The sequence below is a fragment of the Pinus tabuliformis genome, chromosome X (assembly GCF_031772625.1).
Source record: "Pinus tabuliformis cultivar Carrire ecotype Pingquan chromosome X, CPIR1, whole genome shotgun sequence".
In the NCBI taxonomy this organism is placed as follows: Eukaryota; Viridiplantae; Streptophyta; class Pinopsida; order Pinales; family Pinaceae; genus Pinus; species Pinus tabuliformis.
Window position 1 is genome coordinate 309,761,187 of NC_142308.1, and position 15,216 is coordinate 309,776,402.

Here is a 15,216-nt window from a genome sequence, read left to right on the forward strand (position 1 = left end):
GCCATTAGGAGATGTGCTGGCCTTAGGCTCGAATTCTTGGAGGACAAAGGTGCCTTGTACTGATTTCTGCTGCCGATCAACTTGTTGTTCTGCAGGCACAACAAACTGACAAGTAGTTCCTCTTGCTAATGCTTCTTCATATGCAACTCTGGTTAGGAAAGGAGCACCTCCCAAACCATGGACCTCCTCCTCTTGCTGCACCTCTTCCATGACTATATTCTGTAAAAGGGGCCTCACCCCTTTATCTTCATTTGTATCTCCTTTTCTCTGCAAGGTCTGCACATGCTCATTGGCTTCTCTATACTGATTTGGAGTTGAAAAAGAGATGGAACAATGAGCTCCTGCTTCTACAAAATGCTGCTCAGCTTTTAACTTGGACACTTCAGAGGCCAAAAACTCAATCATCCTAGCTAATTCTTCAATCTCATGCTCTGAGGATGATGAGAAACCACCCTTCTGAAAGTTCCCAGACTCAGTATGATCATAGAGCAAATCTTTATTATCCCCCCAGTGCTTTAGGAACATATCATCTAAAGCCTCAAGATCTGCTATGGACCTATGGGCTAGTTCATTGAACCATTTTCTAGCTTCTCCCTCTAGGCTTTAGACAAAAACCCTCATCCATACACCCTCTTCATAGATGTCCAGGTTATCAGCATAAAAATAAAAAGATTCGAGGTGCTCTTCTGCTGTTACTCCTTCTGTACTAGTAAATTTAGGCATACATTCCTGATAATCTCCTTCAGGCATGGCACTCAAAGGGGTAGGCAAGACTAAAGGTGCATACCTAGAAGCAATTATTTGTTCCATCTTTGTGGGAACTTGCTGGCTTGCCATGACTGTTATAGACATTTTTGTGCCTTACAGCTATAAGCATGAAATGTCCATAAACCAAGGGATCCTAAGTCCCTAAAGATGTTTTTCCAGCTCCTAAAGAAACAAGGTCAACAAATGACAGCTTCTCCCAGAAGTTCTCCACCAGAAACTGCCCAAAACTAGTCAAATCAGGATTAATTCAGAGGCTCCACTAGCTGCCTGCGTTGCAAAGCACCCAAATACACTGGCTAGGTGCGTTACAACACAGGTGGATGCACTACCAGGGTGCGTTGAGCGGGAAATGACAAATGGCAAGCTCATTCAACGAGGTAGAAAGACACTGGAAGCTTCCAGAATCTTCTCCAATGACACTTGCCTCAATGAATTCGACTAGTGATGAGTAAGAGGCTCTCAACCTCCAAGTGGAAGCAAGAATTGACAGAGAGAAGCCACAAGTCAAAACATAAGCTGACTCATCCTCTCTTCTTACATCTATATATGGGTCTCTCACCTAGAGATCCAGGAGGCTGGAATTTTGTACTTTGCAGAGAATTGCTGTTGGTTTGAGATTGAGATTAGTGAATTGGGTGATTTATGCTTTGTTGGAGGTGAGGAAGGGATTCCTTTGCTGGGAGGTAGATGCTGGATCGGGACTCACTTGGTTGTATCTCCTCTTGGACTTTCTTATCATATCAATAAAACTATTTGAGTTTCTCCTATATGCTTGTATATCAATGATACTTTGTTATATTTGCATGTTTAGTTTAAATCTGATCCTAAACTAGTTATGAATGTAAATCTATGTCTTTTGTGTAGTTTTCCTCTCTTGTGATCTTGCAGGAACTTGGTGAAGCTGGACCAGTAAGGGAGCAGGCAGCGGGAAGCGAACAAAGGAGAGAGCGATTGGATCAACAAACTAGCGAAAGACACAGGTTAGTTATATCCTTCCTCTTCATTTACATTTCATAAAGAAGAATACGAGAATAGTTTTCCTTGTTTGTTGCTAAGGCACTGTCACACCTTAGAGTGGGATAGGGGCGTTCTGAATGGATACTTTTCCCAACAACAAATTGGCAACCATACTGGGGATCGTATCTAGTTAGTTTGTTTGTGTTTCTTTTGATTGTTTGTTTCATAAACACAAGAAGTAGCAATCGAAAAGTATTTGCCATTATCAAATGCTAAGTAGCTGCTACTTCAATCCTTTCACTAGGATTTGTTTATGATTTGAACAGTTGATCCACAAATGCCCTAATTGCCCTTTGTGATAGATCTTGGTCCTCCTTTAAATCATCCTTCTAATTGTACCTTATTGATAGCTTTTATCCGGCCAAAAACCATAGATTAAACTGCGAACCGTGACCCAGAACCCAGAGACAATTCTCGTTTCTGCTTCAGCGCAGGCTCTGTGAAGAGGTTCTGCATTTCAACGCAGGTCCCGAGAGGGCTACCTGCGCTGCAATTCAGTTTCTCTGTGCAACAGGTGCGTTGATCAGCCTTTGCCCTGTGCAGCTGTGGTTCTTTGCTTCATTTTGCTCAGTTTTGTCTCTGATTTTTGCAGCCTGTTATCAGTGTGTGTACCTATCTGAAAACCCCTTTTCTTTGCCTTAATTCCGCCTCAGTTGTATAAAAGAAACTGTATTTGTTTTTGTGTATTTGTTACATCATTTGCAGTTTCCCATTACAAAAGTAAACTAGTCATACTGTCGCCCTTAGATCTAGACCTGTCGTAAGTGTCGTTTTGATCTTAGGAGTAAGTTTGTTTGCTGTTGACAGTTGATTACGCTTTTACTTTTGTCTTTTGGTTTGAATTTGTGAATTTCTAGTGTCGAAACAAGTGTTTACTTCAAAATCATAAAGTGTCGTAATCGTCTTTTTGATTTCGAAAAAGGAGCTTGTTTGTGTTTTCACTTGAAATCGAATTCAAATTTGTACAACAACTTTCTTTTTAGGCATCAATATTAAGGAAGTGAAAACAAATACATGCATATGTGCATTTGCATCTTGACAGTTTGTGTGGATTGATTTAGGAAAAGTGCATTTACAGTGTGCTCTATGCTCTTTGAGAAAAGATTGTGTCTTTCTTTTCCCCTTGTAGCTAGGATTTTCATTGTTGAAAAGAGATAAAAGCTTGCTTATCATCTTTAGACTGCATTTAGGAATTGTATCTACATCTCGTGGTGATCCAAAAAGGCAAACTTCTAAGAAATATCAACCTAAAATAAATTGAATGAACTTAATAACGCTTTGTAACTTAACGCACAACATAGAGGTCTAGGCTAGAGACGTGTTCCGGCGTCGTAAAACCTGGTAACTGTTGCCTCACTGATGGTTGGGTGATTCCTCCTGAGAGACAATAAGTGCCAGTACGGATTGTGCTCCCACGTACCGTCGAGTATATATTGGGAGACCCCTATAGGAATAAAACCTTTATCCATAGGAAGCCATGTCGGCCGCCCTACTGATCGCAATGCACTGAACACAGCATTCGGGAAGACTGACCGCCCGTACCCTAAAAAGTATTCTGCGGTTTTGCGATTGGTTTGGCACACCCTCTACCTAGAACTCCAGAGCAGTCCCTTTCGTTCCTTTTCAGACTCCTTAACGGAAAAGGTCCATCTAAGCGCTTGTCACTTCAGGCTCATTAAAAATCGAAGGAGACTAGAGTCATCTTTTGCTTTTTCTCGACTCTTTAAAATTGAAAAAGCAAGTTGTGTCTAAAGCGTCTAAAAATTCATTTAATTCGGAAACACACTTTCCCCTTTTGTATTTTAGTTGATCGAGTAATCCGCAATCGTGGAAGAAAGTCAATTGAAACCCCGTCGTTCGCGGAGGCTTACGAGTCAACCGTCTTTGTCTCCGGAATCGAAAACAATACGGACAAAGCGAACTCGTTTAACCGGTTCGAAATCTCCTATTAAAGTTAGAACAAGTGTTCCAACAACATCTGAGATTCCGGTTACTCCAAACATTTCTGGAAACCTTGCCTCTACAGAAGAAGTTCAACAGCCACAGAGGGACAGTGATACTGATCCTAGTCTGAGAGCAAACACTTGTGTTACTGAACCAGTTCCATTTGCAACCGGTTCGGAGAGTCTTGCTCCTCAAACATCTGTCGCTGTCGATTCAACCCCTTCTTCGGCACCAGAAATATTTTACGGACCTGACGGTCTTCCCCTTCCACCTGGTTTGATTGCGATAGAGGAAATTGTAGAAGACCCACAAGCAAGTACTCCAACACATTTTGGAGTTGGGGTCACTCTATTTCCTTCGACATCAGAAGTTAGTCTACCACCAGTGGAAGTTCCTGTAGAATCGCTAGGTAATATTTTGGATAGACTCAAAATGTTTGAACAACTGTCAACATCTAGGACTGTGTCGACTGACACAGCGACAACAGAACTCCCTGCCGTCACTCCGACAATGTTTGCCGGTGTACCATCTGTCCCGACTAGCTCACAACCGCTAGAAGGAGTCCATCCAGGGACTATTTCGACAGTATGGTTCGTTCCTGTTTGTTCCTCTGGAATAATATCCGGCAACTCTTATGTTGAGACTCGACAAATTGATCCATTTGGAGGTCAATTTGGGCAATCCAGTCCCCAAGGGCAGACAATCCCCTTGAGTTCTGGATTACCACCGTATGGGGGACAGTATGCCCTTTCATTACCCCCTCCGGGAGGATATCCATACGGGAATTCACAACAGTATTCAGGTTATACTGGAATTACATCAAGTGGTTGGGTACCTATGCTACCCCAACAACCAAGGGTTGTATATTCAATGCAACAATGTGTACCTGTGTCGAATATACCTACTACACCGGCTATTGTGACAGTGTCACAAGTTCAAACGCTGCCTGTTGTATGTCAACCTCAGATTTCTCAGGTTGTAATGCAACAGCCCCTTGACCCTGTGACTCAACCACAATCGCCAACTGGTGGGGCGACACAGGTCCAAACGGGTACAATTACCCCGCACCTTGGTCCAACGGTTAGTATAGCGCAACAAAACATGGCTTCACAACCGTGGCTGGTGCAATACCAACAACCACAATTCCAACAAGTGTACCAAGGTTCTGAGCAGCAGATCTTTGCGAACAGTGGACAGCCGTACATTCAAAACGGTCAAAATCAACCATTTTACAATGGTCATGTCCACCAACCGTATCAGTCATACCAACATCAACTGCATTATGCTGGTATGCAAAGACCGACTGCTCAGACGATTCCATCGTATCCTGGGTATGCTTCACCTAACCTAAATCAACAGTTACCATTCGTGGCAACTTTAGAGTTACCTGATTTACACCGATTAACAAACGATCCAATTGCTTACGCCCCTTGGTGGCCAGCGATTCCACATAAACTTCCTTCAGATATTCCTAAATTTAATGGAAATACAGGTGAAGATCCATCGAATCACGTGATGACATTTCATCTATGGTGTTCATCAAACACCCTAAACGATGATTCGATAAGACTTCGCCTTTTTCAGAGGACGTTAACGGGTCCAGCGGAAAAATGGTATATTGAATTGCCTAGAGCTTCGTTCGACAATTTCAGCACCTTAGCCACGACTTTTTTAACCCATTTTCAATTACCGATAAGGTATGAAACGGGAACGGAAATCCTAACCAACTTCAAACAGACGACGGCCACTCACATATCTGATCGTATACATGAGTGGTGACGTCGTCGTAGGATGGTAAAAACGTACGTTCCCGATCAGCTATTAGCTGAATTGTTTATCAAATCGTTACTTCCCGCCATAACGGAAGATGTGGCAAAGGGGGGAGTCGTAACGGAAGAGCAAGTTATCGCTCGTGCGCAATATCTAGACTTGGTCTATACTCAGTCTGGCACGCTCTACGACAAAATACCTGACGCCCCTAGACCGGAATTCTCAATTCCTCCTCCTCCTAAATCAAACAATGACTCTCATGCCAGTGATGGTGTGATTGGCACGACAAACACGAAATCGACAAAGGCCACATCCAAGAAGGCTCGTAAGATTTCAAATCAAAATGCAAAAGACAAAATTCTTGCTTCGGAAGTAAATGTCGTATCAGCAGATAAAGGCAAAGAAACCAAACAACCAGGAAGCAAGAAGAAACAAAGCAAAGGGAAGAAGAAGAAACAGGATGAATCATCTCCTGAAAAAACTTCTTCAAACCCTCCTGGAAATAGGAAACCCCCTTTCGGGTGTCAGATATGTGATGAGGATCACTGGTCGAGAGAATGTCCATACAAAGCTGAGCTTAAAAGATTCTTTAAAAGTTCGCAAACCTCAGCTGTGTTAACTGATCCGTTTCCAAATCCAGGAACAAATCTGGTTGAAAGTGGAAATGCTTCCTCATCGCAAGTGCTAATGTTGTCGATTTCGAAGCAACAAAATGATGCTTTGATTTCGACAAAGAACAAAGATTACGGGAATCCGCAGCTGTCAAACGACAAGGGTAAAGATCAACCAAGTAGTTCGACAACAACTTCGACAGAAGTTGTATCACCCATCATTCCTGAATTAACAATAAAACCGCCAAAGGGAGTAGTACACAAGTCGACATTTAATCCTCGCGCTAGAGCGGCGCAGCATTATAACATAGTGGAAGATTTGGCCCAATCGCCATCCGCTATGTCGACTCTTGAAGTACTACAAAATTGTCCATCCCAAAGGCAGGCTTTGTTATCAGCCATTGGTGGGGTTGATCCTAAGGATTCCAATCTTGTATCCTTCGACCACAAAGGATACGATCCTCAGTTACCGGCTCAACTAGCTTCCTTATTCAAGCGAAAGCCCTCAACAAAACTTTTCATCGAACAATTATTGATGAGGGGGCATCTACATGTATTATGTCGATGAGTTGCTGGAAAACTTTAGGATCTCCAACCTTGTCGCGATCATCGACGACATTAAAAGCATTCGACAGAAGGACATATACCCCATATGGTATCCTAAATAACTTGAAGGTTGAACTAGGGGGAAAAACAGTAGAAATAGATGTTGAAGTCATCGATGGGAATCTTGATTACAACATCCTACTAGGAAGACCGTGGATATATGCCATGGCAGCTGTTGTGTCGACCTACTTTAGAAAGATTGCATTTTCCTTTCAGGGGGGATTACAATCGTCGACCAACAAAACTTCCTCCCCAACGGTTCACAAGTTACAGGAAGCATTCCCATGATCCATGGAAGCCCCCATTCGCTTCAGAATATCGGAGTAGGCCTACTAAAAGATCCTATACTAATGGGAACTTTCGATCTTCCACCTCCAATTGATTTGGCGGAAGTAGCGTCGATAGGTACCTGCAATATGATATCTTCCACAAAGATCTCAGAATACGATATCAACATGGATCATGCAATGGTTTTGCCCCCAAGCCCAATAGAGATATTGTAGCAATCAATGTTTCTAGCATGGGAGGCAAACCCGAATCAACGCTCGTCAAGCGTTTGGGTAGATAGGTCTAGAGAATATGGTACCCCTTCAGATCCTTGGTCGCGAGTGCATGGAACCGACGAAGGAATTCTACAATCAATGTTGATTGAAGGAGCACCATGGAATGACTGCCACCATCGTTCCCTTCTTCCGGATTGTGAAGAAGATACTCAAAACGACCTTTATCATCCTTCAGTTTTTGAATTCATATCAAATACTGTAAATACGGTGGATTCCGAGTGAAACTTATCCAATATTGAAGAGACTATAGCCATAAATATCTTGACTAAAACGGATGTTGTAGAGAATATTTATGTCGGCAAATGTTGTTCTCCTTCAGAACTGGAAATATATAACGCTCTTTTTCGCGAGTTCAGAGATGTCTTTGCTTGGTCATATGATGAAATGCCAGGCATTGACTCGAGTATCGTTGAACACGAAATTAAGATGTATCCAGATGTCAAACCGGTACGACAACGGCTCAGGCAGGTGCACCCCAAGAAAGCCGCTGCCATTAAGGCAGAAGTTGAAAAACTTCTCCATGCTGGTTTCATCTACCCGGTTCCTCTAACCGATTGGGTATCGAATATTGTCCCTGTTATGAAGAAACAAGGGACAATTAGAGTGTGTGTCGATTATAGGGATGTAAATCAAGCTTGTCCGAAAGACAACTATCCTACACCCTTCATCGACCAGATAATTGATGAATGCGCCGGATGCGAAATCTTTTCATTCATGGATGGATTTTCCGGGTATAATCAAATAAATATCCGCCCACAGGACCAGTCAAAGACTGCATTCATTTGTCCGTGGGGCACATTCGCATATCGAAAATTACCCTTTGGTTTAAAGAACGCAGGGGCGACCTTTCAGAGGGCAATGAATTATGCCTTCCATGACATCAAGAACATCATTCAACCATACCTCGACGACCTTTCGGCTCATTCGCGAAAGTGGACTGATCATCCGCAGCATTTAAGAGCGATATTTCTACATTGCCGACACTACAAGATACGACTCAATCCGCACAAATGTGTATTTTGCGTCAGTTCTGGTCGTTTACTTGGCTTTGTAGTCTCCAAGGATGGGATTCGTCTCGACCCTTGTAAGGTCCAGGCAATCATAAATTTGCCTCCACCTTCAAATTTGCTTCAGATTCAGAAACTCCAAGGGAAAGCAAACTTTTTGAGGAGGTTCATTCCAAATTACGCCGAACTTGCTAAAGGTTATACACGTCTTTTGAAAAAGGAGGTACCCTTCGTCTGGGATCAGGTTGCGCAAGCTTCCTTTGATGCTTTAAAAGATTCCTTAATAAAAGCATCATTAATGTACGCCCCCGAGTATCAAAGGGATTTTAACCTGTATCTGGCTGCAGCAGACACAACCATCGCAATGGTTTTAGTTCAAGAAGTCGATGGAATTGAACACCCTATATATTATTTAAGTAGAAACTTAAATGATACAGAAAGCAAATATTCCTATGTTGAAAAACTAGCGCTTGCAGCGGTTCAAGCAATACAAAGATTTCGACATTATGTCCTCTTTCAGAAAACTACCATTCCGTCAGATTGCAACCCCATGACTTATATATTGGCAAATATTCAAAATGGATAGCGATCCTTCAAGAGTTTGATCTGGAATTTGTAAAATCCAAGTCAAAGAAAGCTCTAGTTTTCGCAGAATTATTGTGCGATCTCCCATCGTCATCCAACGATGAAACATCCGAAGAATCAATCGTGGACGAGAATTTGTTTCTCATATCTACAAGCAACGAGTGGTATGGAGATATAATAATTTATCTCCAAACCCAAAAATTCAGGCCAAATACCTCTCACTCTGAACAAAAACGTATACGATACCAAGCAAAAGACTACATGATCGTCGGTGATACACTTTACCGTCGTGGTATCGATACAGTTCTGAGAAGGTGCCTCACCCTTGAGGAGGCCGAAAAAGCTCTGAATGAGTGTCATTCAGGCGCGTGTGGGGGACATCAATCTGGATATGCTACAACACAAAAAATCTTACGAGCAGAATATTTCTGGCCAACCATGTTTAAGGATTGCATAAACGTAGTCAGAAGTTACCATGCTTGTCAAATTTTTGATAGCAAAACCAGAAGACCACCCGCACCTTTACAGCTGATAGTTGCTGTTGGGCCTTTCGCCAAATGGGGCATCGATTTCATGACATGTAACCCCACCTCGACCGGGGAGCATGGGTATATTATAGTCGCCGTGGACTATTTTACCAAATGGGCCAAGGCGATGCCTACATTAGATAACACTGGTGAAACAGCTGCCCTTTTCTTTTTCAATCATGTAGTCGCCAGATTCGGCGTACCACAGGCTATAGTCACAGATCATGGATCACACTTTCGCAATCACATGATGGTTGAATTAGCTGCCAAGCTAGGGCTATCTCACGACAGCTCTACTCCGTATTATCCGCAAGCCAACGGACAAGTTGAAGCGATCAACAAGGTCCTGAAGCGTATGTTGCAAAGGATGATCGGAGTTCACAAAAGAAGGTGGCACCTAATCCTGTACTCAGCGTTGTGGGCTTACCGAACATCGGTAAGGAATGCGACCGGGTTCACACCTTTCCAACTGGTGTATGGCCTGGAAGCAGTCTTACCAGTCCAGTGTGAAATCTCGTCTCTTAAACTCGCAGTCGATCTCCTCCCCGGAACTTCAGAAGAAGAGGCCCGTTTCTTGGAATTAATCCAATTGGATGAAACCCGTCGTGATGCCGCTTTGGCTAACGAAGCCCATAAGAAACGAGTCAAGGCGCAGTTCGACAAAAATGTCAAACCCCGTGTCTTCTCAGAAGGTGACTTGGTCTTGCTTTACGACCAAGAATCCGATAAATTGGGAGCAGGTAAATTTAATTCTTTATGGATGGGCCCCTATATTGTTAAACGAGTGTTAGCAAAAGGAGCCTACGAGTTAATGGATTATGACGGAATTCCACTGGCGCAACCTCGTAATGGGTTGTACCTCAAGCGTTACTATGCTTAAATAGTGACCAATATGCTTTTGTTGTATTTTGTTTTCGCTAAAGTGTTCGTTTTGGTCGAGTAATCCACCTTTTTACATTTATTGCAGATGTCAAACCCATTGGAGACATGTGTGGGATATGCCGATGGAGCGAGTCGTAGTTCGCGGAACCTGTCCTCCGCAGCCTGGGCCATTTTTGATCCAAGCGGCGAGTTAGTAAGTTTCAGAGGTGTATGTATTGGTCAATCAACGAATAACATCACTGAGTATAGCGCGTTGATAGAACTTCTCTCTGATGCCATCACCCATGGTATACGCCGACTAATCGTCAAGCTAGACTCACAACTCGTAATACTACAACTCAATGGTATATATTCCGTCCGAAACCCGGCCATTTATCGCATGTTCCTAAGGGTTAAGATTTTGGAAAGACAATTTGATTTGATTCAATACCAACATATTTCCAGAAACTTAAACACATTAACCAACTCATTAGCAAACTATGTGTTAGATAGACATTTGCGACATTTATAAAAAGAAACACATCATCAATGTTTTACATGTGGATCATATAACTCAACCAGAATAAAACCCCGAAAATCAAAATATACATATATAGCTGTTTATGGTTTACATATAATGTTCTGTAACCAAGACAAAATCGGTCACATGACCCAAAAACTCAAAATGCTAGGGGGCACCCTAGTCTAGTGATGCTCATGATAGCACGTCACAGCCTGTGCGATCATGCGTAAGAGACGAGTCCATCGTCTAGGCACACTAGTAGTATGCCGCTGTAACTGCAAAGGTAACTCGTCGATCCTCACATCTGGAATACCGAGAGTAAGGCTCTCAACCTGCTCCTGCACAGCTGTGAGAGTCTCGGCCACATCAAGGTCACGAAGGATAACCCTCCCAGCGGCCTCTCCTGCTGGGGCAGCGGCTGGCACTCTCAGGCGAACTACTGGACGAACAGGACCAACATCTGCATGCACACATGAGTTTGATTAAAAGTCTTGATAGAATAAAGCACAAGGACATTATAAATAAAAACAGTAAACAGTGATATGGTCGAAGATTTTACCAATAGCGCCCCACTGCTTGCCATCCGACAGTACTAAATCCGGATCACCCTGGAAGTCCATGCCAACATATGGATACTCAGAATAGACCATCTCTTGACGCTCAAACCACCTGAAGAAGGTATCAGAGAAAGAAATCTGAGATTGACCAACATGCCTAGACATATGGTCAACCCATCGCTGCATGCGTGGTTCAGTAGGAGAAGGTAAGTCAAGTGCAATGTACTGCGGTTGCATTAGTGGTATCTTCTCCAAGGCAAAGGCGGTCAAAATAGAACCGAACCCAAAGTTCTTCAACCTCCCGTCCTTTATCTTGGTTAACTGACTTTTCATCACAAGAAGTACTGCATCACACCAGTTGAATATTTTCGGTTGGAGGCATTCCAAGGCATGCTGCATATAGGATCTGTTGGCTACATGAAGAGACGCACTCCCGGCCATCCTACCAAAAGTATACAGGATAGACCTAAGGGACCTGTCAGTAACATCAAGGATGACGATCTTGCCGTCTTTACTCGGCTGAGATCCTTCCCTGCAATACTGGCGGACATAATCTCTCACAGAGTCACTCCCTCGGGCCGAACCTGACAAAGAGATGGGGGCACCCCGCCTCGACAAGCCAGTCAAGAAGTAAATATCTACTGCGGTCAAGGGGATAGATTTGCCCCTAATCTGGAAAACTTGATTGATAGGATCCCAAGCATCGAGAAAATACTGCAATAGGTTGATCTGCTGTCTCATGCTAGAGATGCGGAAGAACTTCAACAAACCACAGTTCCGCAGCGCGTTCACCGTGACCGGATCATGTAGGGCAATCATGTCCTCTTCTTCATGTTCTCGTTCTTGCCATGTAAGGGTTATTTTGCTCCAAGATCTCTGAAAAACAAACAAGAGGGGAGTTAGATCCTGGTTTTGATGAGAAACAGGTAAAAATTTTCATCAAAAACTGTGCAACAAAATCCTTTTCTGCGCCCAACGCACCTGCACAGTGTTCCACCTGCGTTGAAGGTCAAACTACCTTCATACTGCTTGACATTCAGCACAGGTTTCGAGTGCCCAAGGTGCGCTGATGGCAGAACGAGCCCATCAAACCCCAGGGGCTCAGAAAAGCAGGAAATGAAGCACAGAATGCAGAAAGGAAACCATGAAATGAAAGAGCTCGGGTTTAGCTCCTACCTGGTCCAGACGGCGCCGAGAATCGTCCACAGAATCTCCCGAAATCAGCTGATGAAAATCAAGGGGGAAGAGGCACCTCCAAAGCTCCAACAAACCAAGTTCAAATGAAATGGTAAAATGAGAGGTAAAAACACTTTTTAATTGCTTTTTACGTAGTTCAAAGTGAAATATTAGCGTTTTAATCTCATTTTCAAGCAAATGTTATTCATTTCTAACTAGTTTGATGCAGCGATTGAGGGTACAGTACTATCTTTGAAAAGGCAAAGCTATTTATGGTAAAAAATCAAAACTAGACCATGTTATCGAGCAGTTTTAACACATAGTTCATGCTCGTTAAAAAATAAACATAAGATCGAGCAGTTTTAGCACATAGTTCATGCTCGTTAAAAAATAAACATAAGACCGAGCAAGTGTTTCAATCCGCGTTTAAGCTCGTTAAAAAATGAACTATCCTCCGGTAAATAACCACCGTGAATGTAACATTATCAGCCATTAAAGCCTTGGTCGTGTTTGCACCGTCACCTCCACTTTTCCATTGGCCGATCATTCACCTCCATTTGATTGTTTACCCATTTTGAGGAACAACTGCGAAGAGTGATTTCACTAGCCATCCTTGTGACGCTGCCATGCTTGGAAAATTCCAACCCTTACCTGGAATCAGCTGCTACCTACCTTATCACTCGTTCCTCAAAAGACGAGTCTTCTTTAAGCTCTTTTCATCTGACTCGTAAAATATGAAAAGATTGCCGAGTTTTGGCCTTCCAGCTCGTTAAAGCGACCGGAAGTGCTATCCCTCCTCTAGATTTTAATCTTTTTGGACCTGAGGGATTATTGCACAAAAAGATCAAGCGCTTGTTTTGTTCGGCTCGTTAAAACTATCGAAAATTCATCCCTTCTGTATTGTTTTATACTTTTTTGGACTTAAGGATTAGATGACGAAAAAGGACTTCCGGAGTTATCTTTATGTACCTTTTCAGACTCTCTAAAAATGAAAAGGACCGAGTTATCTTTGTCGTTAGACTCGTTAAAAAGATTAACAGCGACAAACTTGTCTTTAGACGAGAACGAGTTTCACTATCGCTAAGCTCGTTAAAACATAGCGATGGGTTTGCCCGAAGGGCAAATTATAGAACAAGCATATGTTATCCTCCTCAAGCTTGACAAAAATAAAGAGGTACTGGTCAGCAATGACTGGGGAAAAATTGGGAAGAAACTCAAAGAACCTTTATTGGTAGCAAGTCGCTCTTGAACATGACACTTCCACTCCGTGCCTGAGTCGGGTTGGGTTGTTTCATTCACCGGTCACATCACCATGGTCTCGCCATACCATCCACCTTTGGGGTAAATGCTACCAATCCATCATAAAAGTGTCGCCGATATGTTGAAGAGAAGTCATCCAGAGAAGTCAACCGTGTCCCATCCACTACCATACATTATACTTCATTCTTTCATGACCGCCACCCTGAACCATATATCATCAGATCGTTTTCACCTCCATCAAAATCATTTGCTCCGTTCCGTGTCATTGATGTGGGATACATCAAGGCCCTCCTTTGACGGATCGCTTCTTGTCGACATCAGCTCATTATCCAAGGAGTTGATCTAGGAACACCCCCTTCAGTACTTTGAAGCTTGCATGCCTCAATGGCAAGTTTCTCACTTCCGGCGACAGGTATACATCAATGACCTTCGACCGAAAGATTTTGCGTGGTGTTCGACGCCAAGTCCTTTATTCACACCACGTGAATTGTACTGCAGTACCTTGAGGGTCATTATCATTATCGGTGATTCCTCTCGCGCTTGTTAACAGTTTACATCATTGACTGGTAATCAAGCGATGTCTTTCCATGTTCAACTTCAGAACATTTCTCACATGGATCGACTTGTACTTAGAGTGAAGATCGGACGAGATTGAAGACCCCGGATCTAGTTTCATCCATCCGGGCTGCGATATATATTCAGGAAAAATAAAGACATTGAAATGTACAGCATTACAACACAGATAATCATCCTACCAAAAGGATGATGATTTCATCAAGATCATCAGTCTACCATCAGACGATTGTCTGTCTTATGTACATGAAAATGAATTTATAAAGCTGAGCATGGGAATGCCCGCCTCATCTAGATCATGAAAACAGTATGAAAATAATGTTTTGTATTGTATCTTATTACAGGTCTCCTCCCAACATTGAAAGAACTTTGGATCCTCCTAATAAAGCATTTCACCCGATAAACGGCCTCATACTTTAGGGGGCAACTGTTATAGACATTTTTGTGCCTTACAGCTATAAGCATGAAATGTCCATAAACCAAGGGATCCTAAGTCCCTAAAGATTTTGTTCCAGCTCCTAAAGAAACAAGGTCAACAAATGACAACTTCTCCCACAAGTTCTCCACCAGAAACTGCCCAAAACTAGTCAAATCAGGATCAATTCAGAGGCTCCACTAGCTGCCTGCATTGCAAAGCACCCAAATACACTGGCTAGGTGCGTTGCAACGCAGGTGGATGCACTACCAGGGTGCGTTGAGCGGGAAATGACAAATGGCAAGCTCATTCAACGAGGTGGAAAGACACTGGAAGCTTCCAGAATCTTCTCCAATGACACTTGCCTCAATGAATTCGACTAGTGATGAGTAAGAGGCTCTCAACCTCCAAGTGGAAGCAAGAACTGACAGAGAGAAGCCACAAGTCAAAACA